The following is a 24,210-nucleotide window of genomic DNA, read 5'->3' on the forward strand; positions in this document are numbered from 1 at the left end:
TAAATAAATAAATTAAAAACAATGGCACCTTGAGGGGATTCCAGAACCACATATATACACCAAATTCAAGGTAAAAGCAAGGCTACAATTGTTAAATAAGCAAGAAATTATCTTTATTTCTCCACCTCCGTTTTGTACAGGTTGTGTGGCACTAAGCATGGTCCCGTTCACACTTGTTTGCACACATATTACCATTTCTAGCCTGCTGACTTACATTCACGCTTCCCTCCTCCTGCTACTCATTTCTAACCCTTTATTTGCTGATTAGCTCCCACTCTTTTTTAAATATAATTTTCTCATTTAGAGTTCAACTAATAAGTACCTATTCCTGACCTCTTTCCATCTTCAAGGTTATATTTGCAATTACTATTGTAATTTAATTATTTATTTAACATAAGTCCCTCTACTCATACTCTGTTTCCTGAGGTCAGGGACCAACTAACTGCTGGATCACCAGAAGCAACAAAAATGAGCAAGCAGATACCCTCTGACTCACGTAAATACAGGACATCAAAGGGTGCTAGGTTTGTTTTTTTTTTAACTTGAATCAAGTAGCTCTATAAATATAGGTTAAGACATAGCACTGCTGTCCCACTCAATAAGTGAAATATTCTCCCAAACTCTCAAGGAGCTTATCAATACCTTTCAGAGCCAAGAGCATTTCACTAGAATGTCCCTGGACAAACAGAAAAGTGATGAGGGGCACTGTGACTTGTACCTGTGCTTCAAAGGCAATTGGTAAAAATGGCTAAAGATAGTTTAGTACTGAGAACCTGAGAAAAAGACTAGATGGGATTACCAAAAACAAAAACCAAAACCAAAACACAACAGTTATTATATATTTGCTGAATAACAAAAGTTTTTAAGTCTCTCTCATGTATGCCCAATCTCTTACATATTTCAGGTTGAGTATAAGACCCAATAAACTGCCTACTATATCTAGATTATTGGGTAGATAAAATAAATAAATTAAAAAATATGAAGCTGGTAAGATGGCTCAGCTGGTAAAGGCCTTTACTGTCGAGCTTGCTACCTACATTTGGTCCTTGGAACCTATATGGTGAAAGGAGAAAACTAATCTCCATAAACTGTCCTGTAACTTCCACACCCGTGGCAATGCCCTACATCTCCATAAGTAAATAAATAAATAAATGTAAAAAGCACTCAAACACTGAAAAATCTACAAATCAGACATACTTTTTGTCAGTAGGCATTTAGTGAAAGTGGAGTGGAGTCCTGAGCTTCTGGAACCAGGAGTGATATCTATTCATGCTACCTAAGAAACAATGATGCACAGTGTAATTTCCAGACTGCACATAACCTAGAAGTTGCATCTTCTCACTTGGAAAAAGAATGAAAAACCTGAGAAAACTTCTGAGTATGAAAGGCAGGTTTTCTTTTCCTCTGAATTTCCCAGGCATTTGAGTCAAGTTTGTATGTGTTCATGTGCACATGTGTGGGAATATATAAAGAGGGCAGAGTCAATCACTCTCCACATTACTTTTTGAGACAAGGTCTCACTGAACCTCTAACCCTGGAGTTCAAGGATCTAGCTAGTGTGGCTGGCCAGCAAGTCCTAGGACCAGCCTGTTTCAACCTTCCCAGTGCTGGTACTGCAAGGAACACATCACCTCAGTGCCTAACATAAGTGCATAACATAACATAAAATCAAATAGAAACATGGGTAAGATACTCACCACAGGTTAGACAGCAGTTCAGTGGCAGAAGAAGGTGTCAAGACACTAAGTATTATAAGTGTCCAATAAACTAGTTATTTTATAATGGATAAAAATGAATGACAAGGAGGCTTCTTAGAGATGATGAAGGTACAGTGAAATATTGTTATACAGTGGTTGTAAACAAGAGTCAACCTTTCTGAGAGACAACTTGGCAACAAGTATCTAAAGACTTGAAAGTAATCATATCCAATGGGCTTCTGGAACATCTTTCTAGTCTTAGAAAATAATAGAATTCAAAATGAAAAAAAAATGCTATAGTGCAACTACAGTAATAGATCTATTCACTGATCTCTGTGTCAAATGCTTTATGCCCTGAAAATATAAAAATAAGCAAATAGATCCAGTCCCTGGCTTAAAAATTAGGTAAACAACTAAACAATAAAGTACAGTAAACTGATAAGACCCACTGTGATTAAGTACAGGGTGCTTGGGTGTGCATAGAAGGAACACCTACCATTCTCTGGGAGTGGAGTCAGGGAAGCTTCCCAGAAGTGACATTTAAGCTGATACCTGAAGGATGAGTAGGAATTAATTAGGTAAAGAGTGAAGGAAAAGTGTTCCAGGTAAAGCATCTGCCAAAGCCTAAAGACCAAAGGAACCACAGTGTGTGAGCTTAACTCTGAGCAGTGTGCAATGCAGGAAGTGGGAAAGAGACAAGGCTCACAGGCTAGCGGGACTGACTAATTCAGGATCTCACAGCCAAACTTTCAATTGTAGATTTTACTCTAAGAGTAATGAAAACTGAATTAAAAAGCAAATACTTCATAATAAATAGAATTAATCATCAATAGTCCTAATATAGCAAGAGAGTACACAAATTTAAAAGAATAAAAAATGGTTTAAAAAAAAGAAAATACAGAATTGAAGTGAGGGTTGTACAATTCTGTAACTTCACTAAAAAAAAATCACTGAATTATTAAATTATTTAAGCAGATATATTTCAGGATTTGTAAATTATATCTCAATAAATATTTCATTTATTATTTGAGGATTTGGGGGAGGGGGGGAGGTTCTCATATAGCCCAGCCTAACCTAGAACTTGAATTTTCCTTTTTCATACCAAGGACTATGATTACAGATTTATGCCACCATGCCTGATTTAATGTGGTGCTGGGAACCGAACCCAGGGCTTTTTGTATACTAGGTAAGCCCTCTACCAACTGAGCTATAACCTCAGCTCTAAATTTGTCTCATTAAAAAGTTAATATAAATGCCTACTAAACATCTGCAAAATGCTTAACCTACCTAATAATAATATATAGAATCAAGCCAACTACTAGAGTAGATACTACTCCTTTCTCCCCAAATTAGTAATTATTAAAATTGAAATGAGATTATCCAGAGTTAATCAGGTCACGATAAATGAGCATTCTTAAATGATGCTGGTTGGAATAAATGTTAATTGGAATAACCTTTTCACAAAGCATAAATATGCAACAGTGGTCTAAAGAGTATTTATACCCTGTGTTCCAATAATTGCATGTCTTGAAATCTTAAAGTGTTTCAGATATATTCAAATATCTATGCCAATAATGTTCACTGCAATGTAGTTCACTGTAGAGATAAAAGATGGGGAAAGCTAGATGCCCACCAACAAGAGTAAGAATGAGTTATAATATAGCCATTCTTGACAGGACAATCTGTGAAATAAGCCACACTTGAAAAATAATAAGACAAGTTTATATATACTAAGCAAACTTTCAGCTTATAAAATATAATGATGGGCCCGGCGGTGGTGGCGCACGCCTTTAAACCCAGCACTTGGGAGGCAGAGGCAGGCGGATTTCTGAGTTCGAGGCCAGCCTGGTCTACAGAGTGAGTTCCAGGACAGCCCAGGCTATAAGGAGAAACCCTGTCTCGAAAAACAAAAAAACAAAACAAACAAACAAACAAAAGATGGTAATCCCAGCACTGGGGAAACTAAATTAAGGTCACAAATTTGAGGGTAGCAGAGGTCATACAGTTCTGGGGGTGGGGGGGGGGGGGTAGAGAGAATGAGAGAGTGAGTGAGAGAGAGAAAGAGAGAGAGAACAATGATGATACATGCTTTTATTTTCTTCTCTATACTTTTTTACATTTCTATATTTTACATAATGTCATGTGCTATTTCTTGAGTGTGCAAGTTTGTAAGGCTGCCTTCAATACCTTCAACAGTATCATTTTAAGTATATACACTTCACAGAAATCAATTTTATATTTGTCTTGGTTTCCTCTGTTGAAGGAAAGTGTGGCCATATCTGGATGTTCAATTCAGTGTTTCTCTTTTATCTAGCATTATTAAGACATAAGATAAGGGGCCAGCAAGACAGCTCAGCCAGTAAAGATATTTGCTATCAGGTCTAGTGACATGAGTTCAATCTTCATAAACCACATGCTAGAAGGAGAGGACTGACTCTCCTAAGCTGTCATCTGACCTTCATGTATATCCCGTGGCACATGGGTATACACATGCATATGTACACACAGCAAATAAAGTAAATACTTTAATAAGTTATCTAGTCTATGTGTATTGATGTTCTCTCTGCATGTATGCCTGTGTGAAGTGTCAGATCCTGGAGTTACAGACAGTTGTGAGCTGCCATGTGGGTACTGGGAATCAAATCCAGGTCCTCTGGAAGAACAGTCAGTGCTCTCAACTGCTGAGCCATCTCTCCAGCCCCTAAAGTAAATATTTTTAAAGAAATAAAATTGGAGTCACCATTGGACCAGAGTGAAAGGTAGATAAGGGGGCTCATGAGCATGTGCAACAGAAGATGGGGGTGCTGGAATCCATCTTCATCCCACCACTCCACCCATGTTGGTACAATGAGCCCTGCATGAGTCTTGAAGGAAAAAGTGGTACTTTAGCAGGACTGTCAGTCCCCACCTGAAACATCGGCCTCAAGAACCAGCTAATCCCAACATGTCTCTTGTTTGGACATCTGGGACAAGGTCGAAAGTGCAGCCACAGTCAGCTGCAAATCAGGGTCTTGTATCAGGGACACTCCAGCCCTGTCCCAGGATCTAAAGGTGCTCCAGGCTATTCCCAGGAATATGCTATAGTGCATTGCTTCTTTCAGGGACAGCATGGTCAGCAGCCTCTGGCAGAAAGAAGTGATAGGGGCAGCTACAGTCCACCAGCAAAGATTCATGGTCGATGGGATAATATTCACACAGAACATTGAGTTAAAAACCAAAATCTGTTTCAGTGATTGACTCAGAACCCTCAACCCCTTACTTTGTTTGATGTAAACAGTCACTTGTTTTAAAGAATGGTCATTGTAATGTTGTAACTGAGTTATTTACCATGCTGATGTTATACAGTAAATTCATAAAAAAAAAAGGAAATATGTTTGTGAATGAATTATGAATTCCCCAATCATGTGTTTTCTTTTCCCTTGATAATAGCCTTGCTATGTTTACCATGCTATCTTTAAACACACAATACTTCTCCCTGGGCCTGTTGAGTAACTGGGATTACAAATGCACACCACCATGCAATGCTGAAGTATGCACCTTAAACATTAAAACTTTGGTAAAACTTGGGATAGGCAACTATCTAAAAACATATCACACTCAATTTTTATTGTTTAAATCAAGACCAAATAAGCTGAAGCCTTGTTAGGCGATTTAGGGTCATAATTACGAACTATGAATTATAAGGTAGTAGAGGGTTTGAGAAGGATACAGTAAGTACAAAGGAGTGCTAAATTCTTTCTTCTCCTACCTCCCTCTTTCTGAAATGTCTCCCTGTGTAGCTCAGGATGGCCAGGAACTCACTATTCATTCAAACTAGCCTTGAACTCACAATCTTTCTGCCATTTCCTCCTAAGTGCTGGGACTACAGATATACAACACCCAGCCTGCTCCAGTTCATTACCCTTTGCCAGTTACTTATTTCGGCTTCTCTTGCCATGAAATCACCAATTTTAATTTCCCAGCCTTATTTTGCTGTTAGTGATCTTCAAAGAGGAAGAAAATTAAATATCTAAGTTCATAAGAGCTATGTATAAAGTAGGGGCTAATATGCCTCAAATAAGAGCATTACCTAAAACCAATTTATACTGACTTAGATGATTCTGTTCTAGGCTTTAAATGTCGAAGTACAAATGAACTCCAAAGAGAATGTACTTACTTTTCTTGATTATATCTCAAGTCTTGTTCCTTTACTCAATTAGCAATTAAGACCCTAGATCCCAAGCTACATGTGCTGTTTCTCTTAACATATCATGAAAAGAGATGTGGAGCAGGAACTGAGGCTTAGGCTAGTTTAGGTACTTACATCAGCTTTGTAACCTTTAGTATATTTTAACCACAGTACCTGCCTTTTATGAAGCTGCTCTAAAATTAAATTAGATCACAAAAAACAGAAACACTGTATCTCTGTAACCTGGTATTAATGCCAATATTAAATCAGAAATATATCCTACCAGTTTAGAGGCTGGGGGATTGAAAGATGTTCTCATGGTACCAAATTTGTTTACAAGGAATTTGTTTACAAGGTACAGTTACTACAGTTAATAATGCTGAAGACTTGAAAACTGCTAAAAGACTTTAAATGTTTATTATAAAATATGTGAGGTGATAGATATATTAACTTCACTTAATCATTCTTCAATGTACACATCAAGATACCATGCTATATACCACAAATATATATGTAATTTGTGTCAATATGCATAAATGTATCCCTTCAATTAATGCATTGTACTTTTCTGACTTTAAGTGTTGCAGCACATAGCTTTTCTTTACCTAGGATACCTTGCTCTTCCTATCTTCAATCTTGGCCTATAGAAACTCAAACTTCAAAAACTAGTTTGAGAGACACCTACTGAAATATACATCTTTATCACTATCACTTTAATATTACCTTCAAAGGTTAGACACATTTTGATTTGAATTACAACTCCAATCACTTACTCACTGAGTGACACAGGACACATTCCTTAAATATCCCTTGCCTCAGTTTCTTCATCTGTAAGACAGGAATACGAGCAACTTTCCAACTTTCCTTTGGCACATTGTAAGAAATAACTGAATTAAGTCATGTATGTAAAGTAGTTAGCATGATGCCTAGAACAGATGAGAACCCAAGAGAAATAAATTGTTGGTATTCTAATTACTACTGCTATTAGTGAACTTATATTACTCTGAACCCAGACAATACTTATGACCATTATAAACTTGTTCATGTATACATAGTATTATTGCCCTCACTGTCTCTATGGTGTCTACATTTGTCTTCTACAAGCCCTGTTACCCAAATTACATCATCTGATAGGTTAATATCTTATATAACTTAGTATCTGTGATGGTCATTCATACCTAGTAGGTAATTGTATTAGATTGTTTTTCTTGATCTTGTGACCAAACACCTAAAATTAAGCAGCTTAAGAGAGGAAGCACTTACTTTGGTTCACAGTTTACAGGTACAGTCCATCATGGAAGGGAAGGCACAGTAGCAGGAGTTTGCTAACATGTGGGTAGATAAGGAAACAGAGAAAGAGAGTGCTGGGCTCCTCTTCTTCAGTCTAGTACCCACCCCATGGGACAGTGCCACATTTAGGATGGGTCTTCCCTCCTCAGGTAAACCTCTCTGGAAATATTTTCACAGTAAAATTGACATTGAAGATTAACTACTACAGTGATCAAGTTCTTTATGCTTACTGAAAAAATGCTGAGGAGCTGATAGCATTAAAATGTCCAACATACTCAGTGAAAAAAGTACTAAGGAATTCTTTAAAGTAATTAAAAGATTAAATCTTCAGCCTCACAAAATGAAGTCCTTCTTTATGGTTCTTACTTCCTTTTGCACTCTTCCTCACTTTAAAAACTAATCAACCAAGCAACCAACCAACCTATTCATATAGCAAGAGATAAAACAGCAAAATATATGCAGGTCAGACAGCCATCAAATACTGTAGTACAAGGACCACAAGACAACTGAGCTGGCACAGGTCTGGATGGAGTCAAATAGGAAGACAATTTAAAAGTAAAGAGAACCGGCTTGTCAGTCACACTAACAATGCTGATTGTTACTCACACACAGCAGTGCCAGGATTTCTTTACACACAGGGCCAAATATAAACAACTGCAATCATCAGACCAGGGGATATAGAAATATCTGGCATTTAGCTCAATAATTGAGTTTACTACTCAGTATTTACTACAGTAAATACTACAGTGTTTACATGACCAATTTTAATTGCCTACCTATGCCAGAAATGACTATTAACATTCCTCGAGATTCTAAAATACTCCAAGTTTTGACTAACAAAGCCACGTCAAATAGATATGGCTTTACCGTATATTAATCATTTACTTCAAGACAATTGATATGACAATGGCTTAATAAATGCTATTGTAACATAAGATGTTTTCAGCAATGCCTAGGGAAAATAATTTTACAATACTGGGTTCTACTTCATATGTATGTGTCTACTAACCCTTGATTGTTTTCACAGCCAAAATTAGCCCTGGTAACCACAAAAATCAGAAGATTTATTATTGGAGTGAGTTATGATGGCCTGAAGATATGGTACCAGTTCTGAAAATTCTATCATAAAGTGAAAAAGTCCACTCATGAAAATACTACATATTTCTACCCCTCTGATATTTGTCTCAAGCAGACCATAAAATGTGTCATCAGTTCTGAAGTACAATTATTCTCAAATCACAAAATCATAAAGCTTTAGTAACTCTAACAAGTCCGCCCACTGCAGGGATTCTTTATATCATCTGTCTGGCAAAAGCTTCCCCAGCTTCTGCTGATACAATGAGTGCTAACAATTTTTGCAAAACAGTGTACTCTATTTTTACAAATGTCTTCCCTAAACCAATGGAAATGTGCCTCTCTAAACTTCTATCCACAGATTTCAGTTTTGTATCCTGGACCATCACAAGGTAAATAAGAGTAATTTCTTGAATTAGGGTAGTCATACAAAAACACACAAAAAAACTCACAAAGGAAGAAACTACCACAATATGCAATAGAATTTTGAAATTCAGGAAACTATATTGAAATCACAAGGCAGCATGCTTTCAAAATACCAAACCTCACATCTCAGTTAACAAATATTAATAACCCAACTTTCTTTCATACAGTGGAAGGCCATGGTGTTCACTGAATGCCTCTTTGCAACTTGGCACTACTAAATCTAATGTTTAAAACTACAATTATATAGGAAATGGTTCTCCAATTGCTCATGTTTTCACCTAGGAACCTGTTTTTTAAGACCCATTTGACCACACTGGTGCAATGCTAACACACGCTAGCAGGTATTCACAAAAATGAAGCCCGAGAATAGAGCTGTAAAGGAGTCAGGGTGGGGGTGAAGGCGAGGAGAAGCCCAGCAGAAAAAAATGCTGGTTGATGGGTGTTTTCCTTCTGGAAACACGATTTAGCGACACAAGCATTTGAAGTCATGAACCATCCAAGCACAACCCATGAGCAAGAGCGATCATGAGCAATGAGTGTAAGACATAAACGTCTGCAAGATGGAAATGAATTGGCACTGGTTATCGAGCAGCACCAGAAGCTTTGGGTCCTCACTGAGAAAGGTAAAAGTCCAAGAAGCAGAGGAGATCACTGCCATCTTTTAAGGGAGGGAAGAAACCAGGGAGTAACTACCACTGAGCAGTCCAATAAAGCCTAAACTGTACGAAGCCCAGGAGAGATGCCAGTGACTAGAGAAAGGCACACACAGGGCGAGACGGAAGAAGGATGCGCAGTGCACTGATCGGGTCCCTGAACCGGTTTGAGTAAAGGATATGGGTGTGGGTCGGGGGTAACCTAGGAGCCCACCCTTCCCCTCCCTGCAACAGAGCAACAGAGGGTAAAAGAAGGGGGGGAGGGTGAAAAGCAAGAATGACTCATAGCCGAAAGGAAGTGCTCAAGCCAAGGGAAGCATGCTACGGGAGATTTCAGAGCCAGCGCTGTGAGAGACTGGGTGCTCCGGGTGATGGGGGGTGGAGAGGTGGGGGAAAACCAACGTCTGGCAGTCGCTGCTGCTCGCCAGTAGGATGAGGGTGTGGGGGGTTCGCAGCAGCCAGAGTGCCAAGGCCTGGGAAGAGGCGCGGCGCGTGCGCAGTGGCATTCGGCGGGACCCGCTGAGGCAAAGCGGAGCCGCAGTGACAGAAGCGAGCTGCCGCCTGGAGGGACTCACCGAGGCGCAGGGGCTGGAGGTGGTGCTGGGGGTAGGCGACCGCTGGACCGTGACCAAAGCCATCTAGGTGCTGCTGGGTTGTTCCGGGCAGGGCATTCTCATCCTGAGTGTGGGGGGCGGGAGGGTGACGGAGCCGGGATGGGGGGCGAAGGGTGAGGGGTAGGGACGAGGGAAACGGGGAGGAAGATGAACCCGCGGGAACGACCTCGGGCTCCGCACCCACCACCGGACTCTCTCGCCGACTGACGCGCCGAACGGGCGGCGGGCGGACAGGCGGGCGGTTCGGCAGCTGCGGGGCACAATGAGCGCTCCCAGTGCGCAGGCGCCACCTGTCAGCAACCGCCTCTCCCCTCGGCGCGCGCCGCCGCGGCGGCGTAACCCTTGAGTTGCCGGAAGCGGGCAGGCTGCGTGCGCCGCGCCTCGGGCCGCCGCCCCCTCCCGGGTCAGCTCTCGAGGCCTGCTGCCGCTCGGTCTGTTCCCGCTGAGCCACGTGAGGCGAGATGGAAAAGGAATCCGGGAAACCAGCCAGCTCAGGGTGCTGAGCTGGGGGGTGGGGTGGGGGGACACGGTGGGACAGCCGCGAGTCCTCACTCCAGAAAGACAACCATTTTATGAGTGGGGCTCGCAACCTAAATCACCTTAGAGAAAACTGAGGTGAAAATCCTGAGGCAAATGTGTTTTCTAGTGGAAAAGGGCTCCGCGGGTGCTAGACGTTTTCTCTAGGCTGGACCCGGGAGACCATCCCACCTGCTTTGAGCTAGCCCTCAAGAGGGCTCTGTCTTAATGAGCTTCCCCGCCCTCCTCATCATCATAAAGGGCCTCAGGGTTAACGACCAGACTTTTCATAAGAAAGATTTTTCCGGTGGTAAACACTGGAAACTTCGTGGTACCCTCAAGCTCCCTCTACTACCTGCCTAAAGTCAATCTTTGTACCTGAGATGCTGAGGAAAGGAGGCGGGCACAGAGATCTGGACCCTGAATTGGAAAGCTCCAACCTGCTGTGTTTTAACCTCTCATTTGCTTCCTACTGTAAAGATCTCCACTACACAAGGAGTTTGATCATTGAGGTTTTTCTTTCCCCCATAAATTTCACTATTTCATAGATATAAGTGAAAATGTAAAATTTAAATATTTTAAAGGAATACAGTTCTACATGGTAAACGGTAAACTGTCAACATCAACCAAGAATGTAATGGAAAATCAAGACTAAAAAGAAAAAAAAAATCACGAAGTGCAAACCGTTGATATTTACACAGAGAGAGTTGAGTGGATGAACTGGTAAATACCACCATCCATACCAAAGCTGTAGAAAACACACACTTAGGATTCTGGAGTTTCTAAAGCCCACCTCTTTCTGTTTGTCACTCAATCTTGGATCTCATTGCTCCTTTTAAACTGATAGGGCTGTCATGAGCTCTTTCTGGTTGCTGTGTGGTTGACACAAGAGCCCTCTATGCTGAGTCTTTGTTCTCTCCCTGGGGCCCTGTGGTTGAAATAATTAGCTGGGAGGTTCCATCAGGAATCACTGAGGGTCCCTGTACTGTACAGTCCTCTGTAGAGTGTAGTGCAGAAAAACCAGTTGGTAGGCTTTTGCCCCCTGGTGGTGATCAAGAGTGCCTAGGAGACAAGAATTCACAGATGAAACAAAGTTATCCCCAGAGCTCCTGAGTAAACAGGAAAGAGAAGGCAAGGTTCAGAAGTAAGAACTTTGAACCAATACTTAAGAGACCAAACAAAAAACTATGTAGAGAGTCAAGAAGAAAGCTAAATGACCCCAAATAAATGTGTTTATAAACGAAAAGAGAAGTATTGTCCAAATCAGTAATTCTCAGTATGTTGATTCTCTTACTGATACGTGGTTGACAACTTGGATTATCTTCTATGTAGTAACATACTCTAAAGAAGTTCATATGGAAGAGGAGACATTTAATTCCATTAACCTTCCAATGAGAACAAGCACTGCTGTTAGTCAGACCTCGCTTCTAGTTCCAGCTGTGTAAAACCTTATGCAAATGATTTGAACTTTTTGAACTGTAGTTCCTTATTCTCTATGATGAAACCCTAACTCACAGGACTTTCATAATCAAATGAGATAATGTATGTAAATTAAAAGATCCTACATGCAGTCAAGATAATTTTCTATTCTCTGTAGTGTATTCTGAGTTCAGCAAGGCCTTGTTGAATGTATCCTATGTGCAGGAAATATCTTCAATCAAAAAAAAAAGACATGATTCATGCTTTTTCTAAACTGGAGGTTTCAAGATATATATCATCTGTAACTAAGTATAGAACATTTTTGTTCAGTATGTTTAAGATGATGAAATTGGGTTATAGAGTACTCGATTTGTACTGTTTGTATCAAGAAGTTGATTTATTACCATATAAAAGAAATGTATCTTAGTGATATATTAGAAATTGATATTTGATAATTATTGCTGCATATTTATTAACTTATCAATTGAGAGAAAGAGAATGTTGAATGTATGTTATATACTAGGTATTCTTTTTTTTAAAATTTGTGCATCTATGCATGTGTAGTGGAAATGTGTATGAGTGTAATGATGTATGTGCCTGTGGATAGATGTGTAGAGGAAAGAGGTCAATGTTAGGCGTCACCATAGTCAAGATCTCTTACAGGACCCGGAACTGATCACTTGAGCTACACTGACTAGCTAGGGAGCCTCTGGGATGACTTGCCTAATGCACAAGGTTTATAGATGTATGTCAACACTGTCTTTTTTCTTTTTCTTTTTCAAGACTCTAATTTGTTTTTTACACTATCTGTGGAATGAGGAACATGCATATGCTATGGTTCACCTGTAGAGGTCACAGGACAACCCATGGGATATAGTTCTCTTCTTCCACAGTGAGAATCATCAGGCTTCATGACAGGTACCTTTACCCACTGAACCATCCTCACTGGTCCCCCGTGGCTATATTAAGGACAAAATAAAATAAGTGTCTCAAGGACTCATAGCCTATGGTCAAGGATATATATATCTCCTTAATATAGCCATGGGGGACCAGTGAGGATGGTTCAGATATACATATACACATTCAACAAATAATTGAAGTATAGTTTAATGGCACTATGGATTCAGTCACCTTTTCTAGACTCTAAGGAAAGTATTATAGACATAGGAAAAGCTAGATTAAAATATAAAGTTACTTGGCTTGGATTATAGAGAAAAAGATCTATTTTCACTGTGCCATATGTTACCTGTTCTTCTCTGAGATCCAGTTTCCTGCTGGGTCTTCTAGTGATCTGAGAGATGATGTCTACTTTGAGAATCCAAAACACCCTGACTATACCAACTTAATTTATTTCAAGTGTTTGTGTCTGAGACTTGGTCTCCTGTGCTCAGGCTGACCTCAAACTGGATCTATAGCGGAGATTAACCTTGGACTGCTGATCCTCTTTCCTCTCCCTCACAAGTGCTGGGATTATAGGTATGCATCACTAAATTGGACAGTGGTAGATTAATTTGGAAAAGAAAATCCAAAAGTAGGATTCTCAACAGGGCCAAAAAGATGAATGACTGTCCCAGTTCTGCTTACAGCTCCTTCACTCTTCCCATTTGTGGTACCAGAGGCCTGATCATGCCAATGGAGTCCATCTCTCTAGGGGTAAATTATAGGGGGACTTGAAATTCCTGAAGTCAACTGGTTCTTAAGCTTTGAAAGCTGTTGACCTTTTCTACAGAAAGCTACTTCTCCATATTTTACATAGCCACGACATTTCAAGAAGGACCTCAGGTTAAGAAGCAATGGTTCTCAGCCTTTTCTTCTCCACATTCTGACAGCTATAAAAATAATATTTGTGTGACACACTGGGTAAGTTTAAAAAAAAGTTAAAGGCATGATATTTGGGGGAAAATTAATTTTCTTTCAATTACATACTTTTAAAAACAACAGCAATAACAAAACCATCAAAAGAAGGTCTGCGGTAGCCCAGGCTGGTCTTGTACTTACTTTGTGGCTGACATCTGTAATGCCTGATCCTCCTACCTCAGCCTTCCAAATATTACAACTATGGCTCAATGATGTATACTATTAGTAAAAAAATAAAATGAATGTAATATTAAGGACATTAAATATTTAATTTGTATAAGTTTCAAAATAAAATATTTTTAAAATTTTGAAGTTTTTTAATATATTGTTTTATGATTAAATTGACAGTGTTCATATCTGTGAAAAACTGTAAAAGTGAACTCTTCAAATTACTGGTAGTCATTATTGGTAATAACTTAGTTCATAAATGTAACTAATAAAAACTTAAAATCTCATTTCAACATTTACAAGTACCAATATTTGTCTCTTGTAGATCATTCTTTCCTTTGTCCAACTAGAAGATATAATGTGAAAATCTCTTGTGATAATGTAACTGCATTAGAATTCATTTAAACTTTATTATCAAATGTATATTGCAAAATAAATACAAATCTCTAATTTGCAGAGTATGCTGTGTTGTTGGAACAATAATTATGCAGCTAACTTAGACATAATGAAAAAGACACCTCAAACATAAGGGGAAGTAAATGTATAACTCATATAGAAGAGAAGAAGCTGCGGTCTGAATCCGTTTAGGAGGGTCTGTCAGCCTCCTGTTCCGTGGGTACCTGGCATATGTTGTCCTCTGGTAGCTCTAAAGCTCAATGATCATGACAGACAGCAATATGCACCACATCTGGCTTCTGAAAATGATGTCCTAGTAGCAGCACATTCCTTAGCTTTGTTTAACAAGTCCTTCATCATGCTTGCTACCCAGTGGAACATTAGGCCATACTCAAACAGCTCCCTCCCTAGTCTATCTGAAAACTGACAAAAATCTTCATACAATGGTTCAATGGCCCCAGGCAAACCACTCTGATTCAAATAGATTAAAACTCCATCTGTTACTTGGTCACTTCCAGACTCCACTTAAATTGGTAGACTGCACCAATGTTTAGGGTCTCTCAAAGTAACATTAATTTAAAATTTTCTGAAATCCCTAAAAAAATGGAAATTCCCTTTTGCTAGCACATAATTGTTTTAGAATATGACACTAGTCTCTGTGGAAAGACTCAATTTTCAGATTTTCAGTGTATGGTAGAGCAGCAAGTGAGTGTTCCTAAAAGAGATCTGACTCTCCCTTATTTTCAGTTAAGAGGGAATGAGGACTGGAGAGAGATGGCGCAGCAGCTATGAGCACTTGTTACTGAGTACCTGGCTTTGATTCCCAACACCCACATGATAGCTTACAACCATCTAACTCCAATTCCAGGGTATCTCACACCTTTTCTCATCTCCATGGGTGCCAGACTTTCATGTAGTGTACAAACATGCAGGTAGAACACTCATACACAAAATAAGTCTAAAGAAAAGAGAGTGGATAAGAGGTTTTAATATCATTCTGGATAAAAAGTCCTATTTCTGGCACACACAAGTAATGCAGGTACTCCTACTTGCTGATGCTGATGCAGGAGTTGTGTACCTATTTCCTTCAAATTGAAAGATTCTCTCCTGCAGAAAGGAGACAGTCATAAGTAAGAGTTAAGAAGAAAAGAAAACACGGGGCCCAAGAAGTAATTAGACTTAAAAGTCTCAGGAACCTCTTGAATGTTACACAATTCACAAGGCTCCTCTTCAGGGTTACATATGCTGGGGAAGAGAAAGTCTCTGGTCAGCTGAACTGCCTATAAGTTGTGCAGGAAACTCCAGAGATGCATCTTTTGTGAGTCAACACTCATGGGGCAGTGGGCTTTTCGCTATATAGATTCCCTTGGGTCACTCGTATGTAGTCCCTCACCCATACTTCTGAACATAACCCTGGCAAGCTTACTGGTTCACTGATCCTGACCTGTGAAATAGTTTCTGTGGTTTATTATTAGTTCCCCATCTGGGATGAATAGACATTTGTTCATGTCTCCCTCAAAAAAAGTCACACAACACAATTGGCACTTGAGCAGGGATGTCAGGCACAAAGATGAGGCTTGTCTGTGTGGGGGTAGAGTATCTTCAGTATGGCCACTTTCCCCATGTGTTATGGGATAGTTTGCTCCTTGCTATAGAAATGATATCATGCTCTCTACAATAGATGATAGAACTCACAACCAGGCCAAGCCATCTGAGAGTCTGTGGGGAATCCCAGGGAGGCTGTCTTCCTCTGTTTGACCCCAGCGTAGACATGTCTCTTTGATGAGTGAGGTCCATTACATGAGAATGCAGATGTCCCCAGAAAACAACCAGTGGACTAGAGAATATACTGCCTGAAAGTAACACATATAGGATGGGCTCATACACAGGCTGTCATCAATTGTGTGGCCATTGTTGTGGTGGAAAAGATATTCTATTGGAGGTCAGCTATCTTCCAGGAAAGAACTTACCTACCTTAGGAGGAATTGCAGTGGGAAAAAGTGAGGAATGCTATTAGCTGTATTAGCCTCTGCTCTACAAAAAGTCGAACAAGTTTGGGTGAAATAGAGGTGATAGTTTGTTAATTCTCACAGCTGGCTAGATTCAAAGGAGAGAAGGGGCAAACTAGATCTTTGCTAAACAACCCTTCCTGGGATCTAAAACCTTAGAACCCATTGGCACATTCTTTCAGTGAAGGGGAAGGAAATGAGAAAGAAGTGATAGAAGGTGTTTCTGAGGTTCAATCTTCAATACAGAGGAAGAGAAGTCCATGATTCAGCATGCAGAGACTGTAATACAAAGGGAATATTCAATATCTGATCTCCTTAAATGGGAAAAGATTTTTAAATGAGCAATGAAAGAGTTTGTTTAAGCAGAGAACTGAGCAAAATATCAATTTCTCTTTAAGACAAAGGCTGTCTAACCTAAGGCAATATGAGGTAAGCAGCCCCAAGTAGATACTGGCTATTGTAGACACTTGCTGTTGCCAGGTGAAGTCCCCATAAATATTAGGGACTGGGTGACAAAAGGAAGGATAGTTACTACTGAGGGAACTCAGCATGAGAGATACGTGATCTCTAGCTCACTGGACATGATAGCAAGGACCTTGGGACTGGTGTGGGCCTTTAGCGACTTTATTGAGTGTCAGAGTGAGACATGATCTTTATGAGGAAGAGGAAGCTGAGGGAGATTTGAATGACTTTAACCAACTATAAATTGAGTTTGTAAACTACATAAGCAATCAAAATGGGATTTAGAGGAGGGTAAAAAGCAGACAAAGGGATATGTTCAGGCCCCTTGAAGGCAAATTTGTGTCAAGCTGAAGTTTCTAGGGAAAAAATTAATAGTAAGAAAAATGCTTGCTGGTGAACTCTTGGAAGACTTTAAAGCCCGAGCAATAATTTTTGGAAAAATAATGAAACTTATTCTTGGGATGGAGAGTTGTTGCCAGAGAATACGTGGTGTAAAGTACAGTTTGGATGGAAATTGTTTTCCCAGCCTCCTATCCTTTTGACATCCTGTGGCTAATGGGAAATCACTGTGTCAGCATGAAGCCTATCAGAACCAGGGAGCCAGCTCAAGTATCAGGCATGGAAGGCTACAGCGCAGACAAGCTCCTTGTGGGGCTGAACTAGACCTGAACAGCATAAATTGGTCCTGTCAAGACTGTTGAGGATAAAGAGATAATCCCTAACCAGCAACAGCATCCCAGGATCTAGAGGTCGGAAGAATCTTGGGAAATGGCTATGGATCACAAAGGACTCAATGAGGTAACATTTCCCATGCATGCTAGCATCTCCCACTCATGTTGTTTGTTCTAGCTTATTTCCTCTTGTGATAAATACCATGACCAATAACAACTTGGGAAGGAAAGAGTTTATTTACTTGGCTTAAACATCTTCATCTCAGTCATTTATTAAGAGAAGACAGGGTAGGAACTGAAGCAGAAGCCATAGAGGAGCACTGCGTATTGGCTTGTTCTTTGTGGCTTGCTCAGTCTGCTTTTTTTATATATATATATATAGCACAAAGAACCACCAACCCAGAAGTGGCAACACCCACAGTGAGCTGGGCCTTCCCACATCAATCATCAACCAAGAATACGTACCACAGGCCAATCTGGTGGGGGCATTTTCTCAATTGAGGTTCCCTCTTCCAAAATGACTCTAGCTTTGTGTTTTCAACTGGAAAAAGTATTTCAGGCTGAATCAGGAGCTTTGAATTATTTCTTAAATTGCTCTAATGCCCTCATTCTAAATTCAGGGTCCTTTACAGCCAGTGCCATATATCTTAGCTGTCAATTCAATTAATGTTACAATTTTGTAGTCCAACTAATTTTAACATTTATGTCACGTTTTATTAATATAATTATTATTATTTTACCAGTGTTGATTCTATTGTTGTTTTACCAGCGTTGGTTCTGTGTCTACTAGAAATAAAATATTTTGCACCTGCTGTCTGATAATATTCCGACTTCTGAAATCAATGTTCTTCTGGAAGTTGCCTGATAATATTCTGACTTCTGAAATCGATGATGTCTTTTTTTTTTCTTTATGGAAAATTTACTGTAGTTCTCCAACCACGAATTACTTTTTCTTCTTAACATCTTGCTCTGCAGCTTCCTTCGCCCTTTTTCCACGGGCCATGCAGAGATTGGCAAAAGCCTTGGAAGTTCTTCTCTTCTTCTGTGATGACTCTGGCCTTTTCCTTTTTGTACACATTCTGGATAGGCATCACAGGTCCTGTCAGCTGGGTGGCCAATTTACGTTCTTCTGCAGAACTGTCTCCCTTCTTTGGAGCAGAAGGCTTCCTGGAGAAAAGTACAAGCTTGGAGCAGTACTTCTTCAGGCGCTGCACGGTGGCCTGCAGTGATTCTGTGGATTTGTTTCACCTCCTCGGGTCCACAGAGATGCCGATGGTGCGAGCCATTTTCTTGTGGATACCAGCCACCCTGAGTTCCTCCGGGCTGAAGCCCCTGCCAGCCCGTACCTTGGTGTGGTATCTAACTGTAGGGCACCTCACGATGGGCCTGATGGGACCGGACCAGATATGGGATGAGGGGCCTTGCTTCTGCGAGTCTTGCCTGCCGGCTGGTTGAACCAAGTGTCCACTTGCTGCTGCTAATCCTTGCTGAAGTGGGGCTTCAGGATCATGCCATTCCGGCTGGGCGCCATGGCTGCCTCCTGTACACAAGAACAGCCAAGCGGAAAGGCCGATGATGTCTTAATATAAGCATTCCTCCTTTCCTTTGATTCAAAGTTTGCATCGTGGTATAATTATCCATTTAACCTATTTTAATGTGTGTGTATATATATTTATTTGTGTGGGGAAGGTGGGAGTGGGTAGACAGGTACTTGCATGCCACAGTATACATTTGTAGGTCAGAGGACAACTGGTAGGACATAATTCAATAACATATGGGTTCAGGTATTGAACTCTGGTCTTTAGGTTTGGCAACAAGTAGGTTTACCCACCAAGCCATCCTGCCATCCCTGAAGCATATTTTTATATAAAGATTATTTTAAATCTCTTTCTATATCTCTATCTCAATTTTTTTGTTTTTGTTTTGTTTGTTTTTTGTTTTTTTTGAGACAGGGTTTCTCCGTGTAGCCCTGGCTGTCCTGGAACTCACTCTGTAGACCAGGCTGGCCTCGAACACAGAAATCCGCCTGCCTCTGCCTCCAAGTGCTTGATTTCAATTTCTGTCTCTTTCTTTCTGACAGAATCTTACCATGTTGCCCTGTCTAGCCTCAAACATCTGTGTTAAAAGGATCCTCTTGTCTCAAGCCTCCTCTTAGATATCCTGCTGCTGTTCTGTGTCCTAGAGATTCATGCACTCTCGCCGTGCATAGAGGGAGTAGATGTTGGGCTGGGCCAATTCAATGGATGTGGATGTGGGCCTGGGTTGTAGCTGAGTTGGTCAGCCCACCAACTCTGTGCTGCTTGCATTGGGCCAGCTCTTCAGCATTACCCTGACAAGGGGTAGGGTCAGCTCTCACCTACCTCAGCAGCAGATGACATGATTGTGTGTGTGTGTGTGTGTGTGTGTGTGTGTGTGTGTGTGTTTGTTTGTTTGTTTTGGCTTATGTGGTTTCTGATTAGACATTAGTCAGACTTACTATAATGTTTCTTATTTCTTTGTCCATCTTCAAGATTTTGGGTGGGAGTATTTGTATTTTGGCATCTATCTATCTATGTATCGATATCTCTTTTGAAGCAGGGTCTCACTGTGTTAGCCCTGGCTGTTCTGTAACGCACTGTGTAGATCAGGCTGGGCCCCGACTCAACAGAGATCTCCCTGCCTCTGCCTTCTGAGTACTAGGATTAAAGATGTACACCATCGTAATCGGCAAGAGACAGTCTCCTTATTCGTGCCTAGATACGATTTCCTTTGTACTTATCCATCTTAGATTTTCTAGAGCTTCTTGAATCTATGATATGTCATAATTTATAAAAATTGGAAAATTATCAGCAAATTTATTCTTCAGATTTCTTCTACTTCACTCTTACTTTCTGAAATTCTAATTCCATATAAATCAAACCATTTAGCATTATCCCACAGCTGTCGAATGCTCTGAATTTTTTTCTCACTCCCATACTTGGAAGTTAGACATGAATAAGTTCAATTTAATCCCAACACTTGGGAGGCAGAGGCAGGAGAATTTCTGAGTTCGAGGCCAGCCTGGTCTACAGAGTGAGTTCCAGGACAGCCAGGGCTACAAAGAGAAACCCTGTCTCGAAAAAAAAAAAAAAAAAACAAAAAAAAAAAACAAAAAATTAAGTTCAATTGACCCTCCTTTATGGACACTGATTGATTCTTCTGCTGAATCCATGTTAGAATAAACCTATCAAAGAAATTTCTCGTATCTGACACTATGATTTTTTAATTATTTGTTCTTCCCTCATACACTGCATCCCAAAATCAGTTTCCCCTCACTCCACTCCACTATTTCCCTTCAGAAAAGAGCAGGCCTCCCAGTGATATCAGCCAAACACAGAATAACACATTACAATCTCAGTTTGGCTTTTTTTATGGTTTTCATGTCTTTGCTCTAAACACTTGACTATGAATCCTCTCTCTCTTTTCCATTATGTTTGTCGTAATTAGCTTCAGCTCTCAACTTGGCATAGTCTAGAATCATCAGAAGGATAGTCTAAATCAGATGTGGCCTGTGGCCATGTGTGTGAGAGAGTGTCTTGCTTAATGATGAATGTGAGAGGTCCCAACCCACAGTGGACAGCACCATCCCTAGGCATGTGGGCCTGAATATAGAAGGCTAGCTGAGTATAAGCCAGTGAGCAAATCAGAGATTGAGCCACTGAGCATTATGCTTCCGTGGCTTCTACTTGAGTCCCTGTCTTCATTTCCCATGATGATGGCTAAGGTGCTTTCAGTCGGAGTGTTTTATCACAGCAACAGAAAATCAAACTTGGCTTTTCACTTGCAATTATTTTATCAATTATTTTAACATTAGGATTAGTAATCCTATTATATAATTGTAATGGTTTATTTAGAATGTGTAATTGGTTTATCTATTAACCATAACAATAAATCATAGTAATTTAAAGTCTTAAATATTCTGATATTTTAGCTCTACATCTGGTTCTAATGAACACTTTATATTTGAAAATATTTTTTCTCTTTTAATGACTTTTTAATGACTCTCTTACTTTTGTTAGAATGTTGTACATAGTATGTAAACAAATAATAGGAGATAAGCAGCCTTATCTTGATTAGTGGGACTATTCTATCAGACTATTAGTGTGTAGGGTTTAGTTAGTCTAGACAGTAAAGCCTAAGTTTTGTTGTTATAGTTACCTTTGGTCCACCACACATTTCTAACCAAAGAGTTTTTCTTCACTCTCAAATTCAACATGAGCAATCCGTGATCAGATGAGTTGAGGTTTTGTTTTTGTTTTTGTTTTTTTCCTCCTCAAACAATTCTCCAGCAGGCACCAGCTGGAGAATTCAGTTCAGTCCTGACACTGTCCTCTCATAGCTCACAGGTGGAGGATTTGGTCCTTCAAGACTACCTACTCGTCACTCCACTTATAACTAGTATACTACAAACCAGAGTTTCTGTTCCTACCAGTCCCACCTTTGATATGATTAATTTGCTTGTACAACGCACAGAGATAATTAGATTTACTAGTTTAATATAAAGGACACTCAAAAGGACAGATGACTAGGCAGACTAAGACATGATTAAGGCAAGGTATGTTCAGTAACCCAGAAGTTCTTCAAACTCTTGTATGACTTTCCATGGGAGCTTCATTATGAAGCTGTCATTGATTTTATCATTGGCCATTAGCATCAGCTCAACCTTTTCCTCTTCCTTTCTACTTGACATTGGAAGGTTCAAGTAGAAGTTCCAACCTATAATAACAAAGTAGGCTCATTTAGCACAATCATCCCCTATCCTAAGGTAACCCAAAAGCCCAGCAAATCACCTTGTTAGAAAATCACCTCATAATGAAAGATACCCCCATTACCCAAGAAAGAACTAGATGTTCCAATCACTCAGGAAACTCTGAGGATCTTAGGAGGTCTGTGTAGGAAATATATACATTATATATATATATATATATATATATATATATATATATATATATATATATATATGTGTGTGTGTGTGTGTGTGTGTGTGTGTGTGTGTGTGTATTTGCTATATGTGATTTTGTACATAGCCAAGACAGTACATGTTTTGCTCAATGTAGTAATTCAACAAATTATAAAAAATATTTGGAGAGCATGGTCCCAACTTTTAGAGCATTTTACATTAATGCTATCACTTCAACCTTCATAAATGTCTAAACTTAATGTTGCTGGCAGCATTAACTTTTTAAAACAATAATTTATTAACATGTATATCTGTTTAAAAGTACATAATAAAGTCTAAATGATTCTATTTATTATGATCCTTTACATTTTGGCTGTAAATACTATATTCTTAATGGCTTATTTTTGTTTATAACTGTTTTGCCCATAAGTATGTATGTGCACCATTTTCATATCTTGTGCCCAGGTAGGTTAGAAGAAAAAATCAGATCCCCTGGAACTGAAGTTACAGATGGTGGGGAGCCACCATATAGATACTAGGGTCCTAACCCAGGTCTTCTGCAAGAACAACCAATGCTCTTAATTGCTGAGCCATCTCTTCAGCCCATACATACTCCAGGTACTTTTTAACCCTCTTTCTTTCTTCCTTTCTTTCTTTCTTTCTTTCTTTCTTTCTTTCTTTCTTCCTTCCTTCCTTCCTTCCTTCCTTCCTTCCTTTCTTTCTTTTTTTTTTTTTCGAGACAGGGTTTCTCTGTGCATCTCTGGCTTTCCTGGAACTCACCCTGTAGACCAGGCTGGCCTCAAACTCAGAAATCCACCTGCCTCTGCCTCCCAAGTGCTGGGATTAAAGGCATCCGCCACCACTGCCCAGCCTGTCTTCTTTACTCTTGAACTTATGTTTCTTCTGCTACAAATAACCTCCCCTCTCCTTTGTATACTTTTTTTTAAATAGTCCTTTAAAATTTGTCTTTTATATTTTATTTCCAAATGTTAATCTGTAAGTTTACTGTGGAAAATGAACTTTTATTTTAACTAAAGTGTGTGTTTCCACTTATCTTGGTAAATTGAATAAACTTCTTTTATAGTCCTGTTTTCATAGAGGAAAAAAATCAATCTTTGAATTCTGTGTCTTTGCCACAAGAGAAATACCTACTTATTCCCTAATGAGCTGTGCATACCTCCACCTTTACAATTTGCAGATTGAATTGCACTCTTCTCCCCTCGATAAACTGGAAACTCACCCCTCGTTTTAAACCCAAGGAAACACTCACAGAGCAGAAGGTTCTCAATGTAGCTAGTTGAATTGATTTTTCTGAGTGCATCTAAACAAAATAGATTTTAACAAGAAATAAAAGAAACTTCTTATCAGTTTCAGGAGATAGATAACTACAAGCAAGCAATATACAGTGAGGACAACACAGAATTTGGTTTTCTATTATTTATGAGTTATTTTTAAAGGCTTTGAGGCAGCTTTTTAATGTTGTAATCTAGTCTCTCCAAAGGCAGTTTATTCCATTGGAATTCATGTTATGTTGATAAAAGGAAAATGAATACTCCAGAGTATAATACACATATTATACAAAAGTCATAGTTACTTTCCTGGAGGCAGAGATCACATGCATATAATTTCTTCTTTTTGAGCCAAGATCTCACAATGTAGCCTCTGCTGGCCTGGCACTGGTGATCCTCCTGTTTCAGCCTATTGAGTACAGGAGTGCAGGGGTCACCTAGGGGTCATCCTAGTCCACTGCCACACCCAGCAAGAATTTACTTTTTGCACAGCACCTCACCCATATGCAGTCAAACTATGACACAATATTTGGCATGGCAATGATTTTATAATTTATCACTGGGAATGCAGTCATTTTCTGAG

At 39.7% G+C, this 24,210-nt stretch overlaps 1 pseudogene; it reads right to left on the reverse strand.

Annotated features, from left to right (window-relative positions):
- Positions 1 to 18,363: 18,363 nt before the first annotated feature.
- LOC114613981 lies at positions 18,364 to 18,951 on the reverse strand (annotated as a pseudogene).
- Positions 18,952 to 24,210: the final 5,259 nt, after the last annotated feature.

The sequence above is a fragment of the Grammomys surdaster genome, unplaced genomic scaffold (assembly GCF_004785775.1).
Source record: "Grammomys surdaster isolate TR1022 unplaced genomic scaffold, NIH_TR_1.0 126278, whole genome shotgun sequence".
In the NCBI taxonomy this organism is placed as follows: Eukaryota; Metazoa; Chordata; class Mammalia; order Rodentia; family Muridae; genus Grammomys; species Grammomys surdaster.